This window comes from Pleurodeles waltl, chromosome 5 (genome assembly GCF_031143425.1).
Source record: "Pleurodeles waltl isolate 20211129_DDA chromosome 5, aPleWal1.hap1.20221129, whole genome shotgun sequence".
In the NCBI taxonomy this organism is placed as follows: Eukaryota; Metazoa; Chordata; class Amphibia; order Caudata; family Salamandridae; genus Pleurodeles; species Pleurodeles waltl.
The window spans coordinates 648,862,448-648,874,555 of NC_090444.1; the positions used below are offsets into that span (position 1 = coordinate 648,862,448).

At 48.4% G+C, this 12,108-nt stretch overlaps 1 protein-coding gene across 5 annotated transcripts in view; it reads left to right on the forward strand.

Annotated features, from left to right (window-relative positions):
• The first annotated feature begins 11,065 nt into the window (after positions 1-11,065).
• Positions 11,066-12,108, forward strand: part of AK9 (adenylate kinase 9) — an 824,487-nt gene continuing 823,444 nt past the window's right edge. For all 5 annotated transcript variants that reach the window (XM_069234515.1, XM_069234516.1, XM_069234517.1 and 2 more), the window contains exon 1: positions 11,066-11,122. The gene's annotated coding sequence lies outside the window, so the exon portion shown is untranslated. The remainder of the gene's footprint in view (positions 11,123-12,108) is intronic.

The window sequence follows — 12,108 nt, forward strand, 5'->3', positions numbered from 1 at the left end:
CTCCTAAATATAGAATATCTGAGGACGGTTATATTTTTTTTTCCTTTTTCCCACATGCTCCCACACCTAGTGCAAAAAAAAACCCATAGATCTATTAAAACCCCCAACCACTCCCCCCCTCCCCGGGGAACCCTCCAATCTTTTATTGGGAGAGATATAAAGTTGCCCCCATTTGAGCCCTCCTCTCGACAGTTCAAGCATAATCTAACATGATGCCTTAATCTGTTCTACAAAATCACAGACTTCATTAGGATCCCTAATATTATGCATCTTGTTATTCCACATGATTCTCAAGGTGGTTGGAAACCTCATCTAGACTGCTGTTCTTAGAGACCTAAGTTCCTGCATATATTTCCCCAGCTCCTACTGTCTGTGCAAAGTTGCTCTTGACACGTCAGATCGTATACGAAAAGACCAATCCTCTTTTGAGAAACTGCCCACTTTAAGGGCTTCAGAGAGAATTTTCTTTTGAGGGAATATTTTCCAAAGTGTATTAATATTTTCCTGGGGGCTTTCCTTACAGCATTTCTCTTAAAACGGTCTCGATTAATTCTTTGAATATCTTCTTCCAAATTAGGGTGAGCTAGTTTAGGCATTAAATCTCTGATTAAGGAAATTACACAGCCCTTAATATCTTCTCCTTCCTCCCCCTCGGGGACATTCAAGAGGCTAATGTTATTTCTCCTCGTACTATTTTCCAAAGTTTCTAACTTATCCTGAAGCACTTTCTCTCCAGTTCTCAGCTGAGAGATATCTTGGCTTTTTGCAAGCACCCGTCTATCTTGTTCCTCCACTGCCACTTCTAGTCTGCCCATCCTTTCTACTAGCATATTCATCTTGCTCTCCAAAGCTTCACATACTTCTCTGATTTTCCCTTGGTTGCACTTGGAAACCTCAAACTTCTGTCTAATCTCCTTTGTTAGTGAGATCAAAGGATTTTGAACAACCGGGCTGTGAGGCTGCCTGGGTTCTACCAGAGACTCTGGTTCTGGGGATTCTGAAGGAAATGAATGTGTAGTCTCTATTTGCCAGCTGAAAGGTACTTGAGCACTCTAATGTTTTGAGGGAGGAACTCCTTTCTTTTGAGTCCGAGTAGGAGCAATTTTATTTGTCAATTTCCTTTTCAAATTGATGTTAGACTGCTGATTCTCTGAGCAGTCACTAGTCTTTAGGGTGCTATTAGCCGGCCATCTCCTGTCCCTCTCTGTCCCTCCCTCCCCTGATTTCTTAATGAATGTGTCTCTAATATCCAATTCGGGAGGACCCACCTTACCATTTATGTGGGCTTTGTGCCTGCGAATTTGGGGCTTCCAGGAAGTCTTTAGAGCCCACGTGGGCTCGACATCTGACCGGTGTCATATGTAGCAAATCCTCTGCGCTCTTGACCCACACCAGCCCCCCGGCTCCCATTCACTTTCCCTTCTCGAGGGAGCAGGGCTCTCGTGCTGCCCGCCCCTCAGAAGCTGTAACGGAAAGAGTAGCGTCTCCCACGATGCACACGTCAGGGAGCTTAAGCCCACACACCGGCTCCCGAGGCGTTCCTTTTTCGCTCCTTGCCTCCCAGCTCCACAGCCAGCTCTGCTCTCATCCAACTTCTAATACATACACACCAGGTAAGGATCCCCGCGCTATAGTTGCTCATAAAATATAAAGTATATGCTAGGAAAGTCAGGCATTTCTTTACAGCTACAATCAGCTGTCCAGAAACCGGAGAGCTCCAGACCATGGACTTCAGACGGCCACCATGTTCCCTCTAGACCTGGCATCCTTCATGTGGTTTCCTTCGAAACTTTTGCCTTCAGACCTTCTGTTTTTGCTGACTTTGTTTTTGCTGGCCTTAGGATTCTGTGCACTTTGCCACTGCTAATCAGTGTTAAAGTGCTTGTGCTCTTTACCTAAAACAGAGTAACATTGGCATGTACTAATTTGGCAAATTTAATTTACTTATACGTCCCTCGGGAAGTGCAGTACCTGTGCCCAGGGCCTGTAAATTAAATGTTACTTGTAGGCCTGCAGCACTGATTGGGATACCCACTTAAGTAGTCATTTAAACGTATCAGGACTACCACCGCAGAGTCTGTGTGTGCAGTTTAAACTACCATGTCGACATGGCAAAGTAAACCTTTTGCCAACCCCAAACCTTCCTTTTCAATGCATATACGTCATCCCTAAGGTAGGCCATAGGCAATCCCAATGGCAGTATTAAACATGGAGACATGTACTTCTAAGTTTTACATTTCCTAGTAGTGAAAAACTCTTACATTTGTTTTTCAGTACAGCAAGGCATATCTCTCTTCCATAGGATAACATTGGACTTACCTTTATAAGAGTAATTTTCAAATGGGATGAGATAAACCCCCCTCGCCCCAAGATTGGTGTCTCTGGAATCACAGTTTAAAATGCTAACTGATGGTTAAGTCAGATTTTAAATTGAAATTCTGAAAATGACACTTTTTGAAAGTGGTCTTGCCTTAACCATTTGGTGCCTGCATCCTGTCTCTGGCCACACGATTGGCTGCATTTGGCAGTTGGGCTTTGTATATTCCCCCTAGACAGCCACATACAATGGGAGCTTAGGTGTAACTTGGTGGGCCATCCTGGACAGGATGGGAGGGGGAAGCTGGACACAGCCTCACATACACCTGAATAGGCTGTGTCCTATCTCCAGACAAAGGGCTGCATACCCTCTGTAGCTAGTCTGGAGCCAGTGCAGGAAGGGCAGGGCATCTGTGCACTTCAAAAGCATATCTGAAGTCTCCCCCACATCAAAGACACCAATGGGTATAAGAACTGGACCTCAGACACCACCACTTCAGTACACTTCTGGACCTGTGGATACTCTGTCAGGCAGAAGGACTGCTGGGCTGCTGCAGGGCTGACTCTGCTGGACTCCTGATTTACTGTACTGACCTGTTGCCTGCTGTCCTCTTGCTTGGGAGTGAGAAAGGCTGGACCTGCATCTTTCCAACCCAAAACCTAGGGTGCCTTCAAGGACTAGTTGGCTGGCCTCTTGATTTGAAGTCTTAGGGACACAACAGACTTCCAACTACCCTGCATCTGCACCTGGACTCTGCCATCTGTGAGTCTACTCTATCTAGAGGTGCCCCCAAAACCTGGTCCCTTGGAACCAGGCCTAAGGTGCTTCCCAGCAAAACCAATGCTGCTGAGTGGCACATCTTCAAGCAAAACAGATGCAATGCTGCTGCTGTGTGTATTGGACACAGCACAGAATTGCTTTGCAGCCATTGCCCGCATCTTGGGTTCGAAACATTGCCTTCAGAACAAGCACTGTGCGATGCTTCTCTGGAGCAGGTCTTCGCATCCCTCGTCAACGGTAGCCTTGAGAACAATGGCAAAGTTCTGCATCGCAGCTTAATCACTCATCGGAACCAGCGCATTGCCCCAGCTGTGCAATGCATCCCTAACACTGGCCTTCACATCACAAGCCCAGTTGACGGGATTCTCAATGTTGATGCAATAGGACCTCACACAGCAGCCTCACCGAATCTCAGAACCAATGCATTGCATCTGCTGCCCACCCAGCTTTAACTCGAATCCACTCAACGCTCTGTAACCAGGATTTAAGCTACTTTGTTCAGCAGGCCTGTGTCCCTGTAGCCGGCATGCACTCCATTGCAGTTGGGCTGAACTTTTGACTTTGTCCTGGTCTGGCGCAACCAGATATCCCCAGCTTGCGCTTTTGGTTTTTTTGTGCTCTATTACAGTTTATTCTTTAAAAAATCATAACTCAAGTTCTACTGATTGCAGGAACTGCAACACCTGGCAGAGTGGAGATGCCTGCCTCCCCCCATCCATCCCTCCACTTTCCCCCCCAGGACCTAGCCCCACTTTTGACAGAAAGTCCGGTGGGAAAAACTAGGAGGAGGGACCACTGCAGCTGGGACAAAGCCCAGGGTGTCCACAGCTGAAGTGACCTCCTCCTTGCAGAATCCTCCATCTTGCTTTGGAGGAGAGTAGCCAATAGGGATAGGAATGTGCCCCCGTCCCCAAAGGGAGTTGGCACAGGAAGGGTGAAGCCACCCTCAGGGATAGAAGGTATTGGCTACTGCCCTGTGACCCCTGTATTGCCCCTAAATCTAGTATTTAAGGGCACCCCTGAACCTTGCTCTTCAGATTCCTGGTGACCTCAAGAAGAAGAACTGAAGAACCGACCCCAGCAGTGAAGACTCCAGATGACAACTGACTTGGACCCAGCCCTACCAGCCTGTCTGCAGCTTCAAGACTCCTGCTATAAATAGGTGACTCATCCTGCAAGACCAGCAACCTCTACAAACCCCCAGAGGACTGTCTGCTCACCAGCCGACCAAGAACTCCAGAGGGTAGCGGTCCTGTCTACAAGAAACATCCAAGAAGGCCTCCAGGACAGCCCCAGATCCACGAGCCCTGCTCACTTTGCACCCGACACCCACAGCCCAAGTCCAGGTGGCCCACTGGTTCATAGAAGGTCCCCAGGTGATTCCAACCTTAAGTCCACCCTGGGTTGACCCCTCCTGACCAACACCACAATGCCTGCAGCTTAAATCAGGAGGACCTCCTGACCGCAACCGGATCCGAAGATTCCCGATGCCCAAAATTACCCTTGCACCTGCAGCCCCCTGGCCTTGTGGGATCGGACTGATGAAACAGCAGCATCCAGCAGGCACCACTCCTACTTGTCCAGCCTTTGGTTTTCTGCAGCCGGCTCCCTGGACCCAGCCTGCATGCATCTTTTTGACCCCTGGGGCTCCTATACAGAAAAGCATTGGGCACCCGATGCTGTGTTTGCACCCTGCACCCGGCCGCCCCTGTGCCGTTGAGGGTGTGTGTTTGGTGCTGACCTGTGCCTCACCCACCGCCAGTGCTCATCTGAAGGCCCCAGGTCTGTGCCCTGAAGTCGCGGGTACTTACCTGCAACCTGTTTCTTTCCGAGTGCCCCCTGTCTCCGTAGGATTCCATTAAAAACCCAACACCAACTTTGACCTCCGCACCCAGCTGGCCCTGTGTTGCTGGTGGTGCACTCTTGGGGTTAACTTGAACACTGACCTGTGGACAACCTAAACCCTGAAGACTGGGATCGTAAGTCAAGTATTTACCTGTAAACTGTGTTAGCACTTTTTCTCCCCTAGGACTGTAGTGGTTCCTATAAGAACTTGCACTGTCTCCTTTGAAATTGAAATGTGTTACTTACTTGCAAACTGTTTTATCTGCAAAACCTAAACAAACTTCATTTGATATATAACCTTCGTACAAACTTATAACTGTACTTAACTACAATTAAGACCCTTTAGTTCCACAAATAAAGTAACAAAATATATCGTTGCTATATAAAAACATTGGCCTGGAGTTAGTCATTAAGTGTGTGCCTCATTTCTTGACTGTGTGTGTACAACAAATGCTTTGCACTACCCTCTGATAAACCTAACTGCTTGACCACACTACCACAAAAGAGAGCATTAGTATTATCTACCTAGCCTCTGTTAAGTATTTGGGGATCCACTGGGCTGTGCACACTATACCTCATTTTGGTATAGTATATAAAGAGCCAGCTTCCTACACCACCCACATCGTGGTACAAGAAAGAAAGACTCAGTTGCGCATTCTATGTCACAACACAGCGCCTCATTTCCTAAAATTGAGCAGCATCGGTGACTTGTGCTGACATCCTGCACCAAAATAAAAATAAAAGCTTGTGTAAATGTATTCATATACTTAACAGGCACATTTCATTGTGAGTGCAGTGTTTTTAAAGATTCAATTACTAGTGTGAAAAATACTAATCCTGACAATCTGTATCTAAACATTATTTTCTCAGATTTAATCAATGGCCCAAACGATGTATGTTCTTTGACTAAATGAACCAATATTTAAAATGAACTTACTTCTGTGATGTAACGTCAACAGTGACAAAGGAGGAAGAAGCGAGATGAGGGAAGGTAACACAAAGGGAGAGGCAAAAGTAGAGAGACAGAAGAGAAAAAAGGAGAGAAAAGAGTGACTGAGAAGAAGGGACAATGAAGGAGAATAGATAGGAGACGTAAACAGACAATAAAGTAATGAAAACATAAGAGGCTGGAAGAGAGATGAAAGGAGAAGAGAGACAAAAAGAGAAGACTGGTTCTTGGAAAGAGCCACAAACAAGGGACAGGGAAACAGAGGGACAAGGACAAGGTGGAGAGAAAATCAGGATGGAGTGATATGGATCAGGGATGAGAGTGAAATATAAACGACTAAAGAGGAGTACAATGGCATGACTGAAAAGGAGAACGGAGAGGCAGAATCAAGGAAGAGAGCAAAGATGATGGAAGAGGGAGAAAGAATAGGAGGCAGAGAACAAAGATGGAGCAAAATATAGATAGAGAAACAGTGATGGAAAATGAGAGAAAGACAAAGGTACAAAAAAGAGGAAAGGATAGAAGGGGAAGAAGATGGTGAGAGGAGAGATGGTGTGGGTGGTGAGAAAGAACAAAATATGGGGAAAAGGAAGGAGGGAAGTGAAAGTGGGGAGGTGAGAGATGACAAAGAAAAAGAGGGAGAACGGGTGAAGGACAGGGAGGGCAAAGGAAAAAGAAGGGTGTCAGTTTCTTGGTCTGTAGCCACAAGGTAAAAATGATTTTGGTTTACAAGCACATTTTTGGTAATGTATTTTTACAAAGTTCTATATATGGGTGTGATGTCACCTTAATACACTCTGGGCACTACCAGAGATTCCTTGTGTAGAGTCCAGCTGGACTCCTTCAAGTGCTGCCAGATGACGTGCTTCCACCAGCCACTCCTCGAGGACTGGTTTCACACTCACCCCACACCCATCCATCACAGGTGTCACCGGTCAGGTGACCCTGTAAATAAAAGAGGCCGGGAGCACGTGCCCTGGGCCAGTTAGAGTAACCACCATGCTTTGTCTGTGTGACTTACTGAAGTAGCATGGGGGCCTAGGGTACCCAACACTACAATGGCGATGAGTCGGTCTGACCCCACGTGCTTGCTGCCTACCACTTTGCTGTTCCTCGTGGGGGTAAGAGTACCCTCTGTGAAAGGCACCCCGCACCGGCTGCCTGCACGACAGCCATTGTGTGAACTAGCTGGTGCCGTCCAGCCTCGATGCCCAGCAGCCGCCCGCCTGCCATGACCCTTGAAAGGCAGTAGGGGACTGAGAGCATGTCCAACTACCCACCGGGCATAAGGTGAGCCCGTGGGCAGAAGAGAAAAAGGAAAGCTCTGCGAGAGGTGTGGGTGAAAAAGGGGGAGAATGATCTTGATCAACTACTGGGCCGACAGAAGGAGAAGCTGAGGTCGGATGTGTTGATGTCCCGTACAAACCCATGCACCGAGTATGGTATGACTGCCTCCTTTATGCTCGCATGAGCAGCACAGCTTCCTGCAGCTTACAGAGCAGCGGCACGCACTGGGGCATATCGTGTGCAGCAGCCCCGACCAGGCCCAACCCTGTGAAAAGAACCACCCGGCCTCGTGTGCCCCCAGCTGAGGTCCAGCCCAACACGGCCCGTGGGTGCAGAGTCTGCTGCTATTGGGTAAGGTACGAATCACTGCAGCCAATAGAAAGCTGGAATCCGTGTGTCGGTGGATGTAAGGCCGCTCTGGCATGGTGCCAAAACCCAGCACCTGGGAAGTCATTCCCTGGTTGGACTGGAGCACAAGATTGCTGCAGCCGGGAGGAGAAAGGCGCGAAGCTGCAAGCATCTGATGCTAGCCACAGCCCCAGCCCCACACGGAAGCAAGAGAGAAATCCATCATAGCCCAAAGCCCCACCCACCCTCCGCAAGCAACAGGACTGGTGATTGGCCTGCAATGGCCTCCATCAAGAGTGCTGACACCCCAACAGCACAGAGTGCATGCCGCTTCTCTCCACAATTTGTTGCCACATAGCAAAAAAAAATGAACTGCACTTACTGGCGGAGCAGGTGCTGGAAGGTGAAAGGTTTGATGCCCAAAGCTGCCCAAGCCAAGCAGCAAAGCCTCAGAAAGCCACTAGCCTCACGGAGGGCGCAAGCAAAATGTGCACTGCATGAGCAGCCCCAGTGGTGACGGACACCACTGTATGCCCCGAGAAATTATATGCAGAGCACCAGTGAAGGGGGCCCAGGAAGAAGGGCAGAGGGGTAAGTCGGGGTGCGCAGAGGGCCGCATCAGCAAACCTGACAGGACGAGCATAAGCCCGAGCAAAACAGAGCCCTCGTGGACCGAGATAAAATGTTTGAGTGGAAGAGGCCGCACCAGCTGGAAAAGCCCCTGCAATGATGGCCTCTGTTGGCCCATCAGTGAGCTTGTTACGAGAAATGACAACCCTGACAAGTAAAGTGGAACAATGGCAGGAGCAAGCGTTGCAACAGCGCAGTCTCGAGGTGCAAGCACTGCGCCCTCGAATGAAGACAGGAAGAAGGAAAGGTGACCTTCCAGTCTGGAAGCAGCCCACCTAGAACATCTCTGAGGAAGGGACAGGACCGGCTTGAAGAAGAAGGAATCAAGTCCTATTGTCAGGACTAAGCCTGCAAGAGACTGCAATGGAAGAAGATGCACCGTACGAGGTGCAGCACACAAGCCAGCAAGAGGTCCATGTGACACAACACGTGACCCAGGGAGCAACACCACATCAAGAAAGGAAATGGAAAAGAGAAGAGCGAGGAATGTAGCACAATGCCACGTCGAGAAGGTTTGAGGAAATAAAGGTGTGTAACAGACCTGTCACACAAAAGATCAGGTACACCACAGATGTGCAAGAGAAAGTGAGACGAGTGATAGGACTGAGGACTCGTACCAGTACCAGTACCAGGACCTGCAGAAGAGAGCATTCTCGACCATTTGGACGATCTGCCCTTGGGGTTGCACGGGGCTTGGACGTGGCTCTACTGGGAGTTCTGCAGTGACCCTTTTTGCGCGGCCTACGAATGGCCCACACAGCCCACACAGTCCAATGGCAATCCAGGGGCAAGGGTCTCAAGGAAATTCCAGTGAGAGGGGAATCTCGACCAGAGAGATGTATCAGAGGCAGCTCCACGACTGGCACCAGGAAGCACCAAGGTCACGGACAGAGATTGGCCACCCAAAGACTATCGGACAGAGGCGAGTGCACCTGGGTCCTGATCGCCAGAGCACACTGACTCTGGGACAAATACCCTTTGTGGCTGCATGAGCGACTTGGATGTGGTCCTGTTGGCTGTTCCTCAGCTACACCTTCGCTTGGCCTCTGATAGGCCCTCGCAGTCCACATGGTCCCGTGGCAGCCCAGCAAAGGACCTTGCGGAGACTCCTGTGCAATGGAGTTCTGGCATGAGAGGAAAGCCTGGGGCTGCTCTACCATTGGATATTAGGGGGCACCAAGGTCTTCGAGGAAAACGTCCTTTCATCTACGTCATCCTTAGTCTTTGAAAGTTTGCTATCACTGGAGCCTGAATGTTTTTCAAGAGATTCTGGAAGTGGACTCCCCACCGCTTCTGATGCACCCTCGCTGAACTTTGTATGGACTTCACCACTGCTCAGAATGCGATATCCCAGTGGACTTGGTGAATAGGATCCAACACCGTACGCCAGGTAGGACAGGACCTACAGTGCCCGAGTGCTTTGTAATGTCATTGACAGGCGATTGAGGGATCTGGACTTCGCCCACACTGCCATTTGTGCCCAGAGTAGTCTGGTTAAACTACGGAGGTGTGCCATGATGCTGAGTGCCCCAACTGCATATGGCGGACCACCTGAAGAGACTCAGTGATGTTTATTTTTGTGTTTATTTTTCTCCCACATGTTGGACTTGTTTTTTTCTTTTAAGTAACGTTTGGTAGGGATGTAGAGTCCAGCTGGACTCATTCTAGTGTTGCCAGATGAGGTGCTCCCACCAGCCACTCCTCGAGGGATGGTTTCACACTCGCCCCATACCCATCTATTACAGGTGTCACCGGTCAGGTGACCCTGTAAATAAGAGGCTAGGTGCACGTCCCCTGGCCCATTTACAGTGACCACTATGCTGTGTCCGTGTGACTTATTGAAGTAGCGTGAGGGCCTAGGGCCCCAACACTTCAATAAGTCACACGTACACAGCATAGTGGTCACTGTATACCTTGGACTCCAACAGCCTGGACCTGGTTTGGAGGTGGGAGGTGTTGGGGAACCTTCCTACTCCTGATAGAGATAAATTAGGAGAAGAGGTGGGTCTGCTGTCAAAATTCCCTTCACTTTGGGGAAAATACGGTAGCGAGGGGTGCCACAGGTGGATTTTTCTCTGGTTTTGGCACTTCCTCCAGGAGTTTGTTATGCTCAGCTGTAAATCAAGTCCTATGCCTGCCAATGCCAGATGCAAGGACGGACTCCTCACTTCTCTGACTGACCTTTGGAAGCATGTGGAGCTCAGGATACTCACAAAACAATAAATGCAAACCAATGATCGCCTGGGGGGTGGTCCACAACTGCAAATGTCTACTGATGTGCGTGTATGTGTTTTACAGGTTGTAACACTCACGGTCCCTATCTGAAATGTTATACCAACACAAAACCCAGAGGTACAAAGAGGTTAGAACACTGAGGTACCACAGCGGCCAGGTGCCTGTGTCACATTCAGAAAGGGAACCTGCACAAGCAGAAAAGTAACCTGCACAAGCACGTCAAGACTGCTGTAGCTGTTTATAGACCATACCAGTCCAAAGAAGGGGTAATTTCTACTATTTATCTCATTCCTACGTTCTATAAGGTGTAAAAGTGTCACACACAAACCATTGAAATTTCACCCATAAGTACAATAAAGACATTGAAATGTCGCATATAAGCAAACTGATATCTTGGAAGCTATGCACAAAAGTATCATATTTTGTGGAAAAATACATAAGAGGACATAACTGTAGAAGGAGGCTTTAAGCGCTCACGATGTGTTGTGAGGCACACTGGTCAGGGCTTTGCAACGTTACCCAACTAAACAACGGCAGAAGAACCACGAACCACAGACCACAGAACCATGATATGCACGCGGCGTGTCACAAGGCGCCACCAGCTGGAAGCGAAGCTCATTACGCTACAACAAGCGTCTGACGTCACAGAGTCCGTACCCATAGCGACCGGAAGACACAAATCAGTGCAGCCGAAGAGCAGGAGAGGCGGAGTGCTTTTGCGAAGGCAGCAGGTGAGTGCAGATGTTCTCGTGATTCTGTAGTTTTAGGATCAGTGTTGACAAAATGGCTAATTCTTTAAGTGAAGAGCCAGGAAAAGACTAGTGTATGCTAACAGAGCAGGCACTTAGTGGACTGTCCCGACTGCAGGGTCTGACGTGCCTCATCTGGTTGAAACCGACGCAAAGGTACCGTTGCTTCCTTCACTCGCTGTAACGTGCATAATACATACGGAAGACAAACTGCAGATAGAGGTGGGCGAACCAGCCAATTAACAGGTAGAACCGACTCAGGGCTTGGCTGTACAACCCTGTCCTCAAGCCGAGCACCGTCCCCCACCTATTATGCCCAGGTGCCGCGCCTACACCGTCTTTAGGAACGCACATATCACAACAAACGGCGTATAAAATAAGATAAAGTCCCCTCAAAGTTCAAAAAGTGTATTTTCTTGACACCCTGGCGAGTTTGACTTTAGAGCATCTGAATGTACCACTGCGAGTGGCATTTATTTATAAAAGTGATTCTTTCTAAATGTATTTAGAAACATTCATGCTGCCACACCGCCCTGATGAGCCAATGCCATTAGTGAACCAAGTCAGGTCTGTTCTCTAGTGTGCTGGGTTTTTATTATAAATGGAGGCGGTGACTCATTAAAGTATATTGAAACGTGTGCAAGAGAGTTATTTTGTACAGCGGGCATCTTTTGTGTATTTCAAGGTGCTTTCATGTAATAAAGGAAAACGGCATCTTGACATAAGATAATTGTTTAGGATCATATCATTTGGCGAAGCAGAGGTTGGTCCCGGTCTCCTGATTGTGTACTACAGCCATTAAATGGATATCTCCCTCTCGCTTATTTTAAATAAAGGATTAATGCTTTGTCTTGAAGGAGCTACATGTTAGATGTGTTACATAAATAAACATAAGTCGTAACAAGAAGACTAACTAGGAAACAAATTGATTGAGGGACGAGGGGGAAGGCAGAAACCACGAGGCCTCG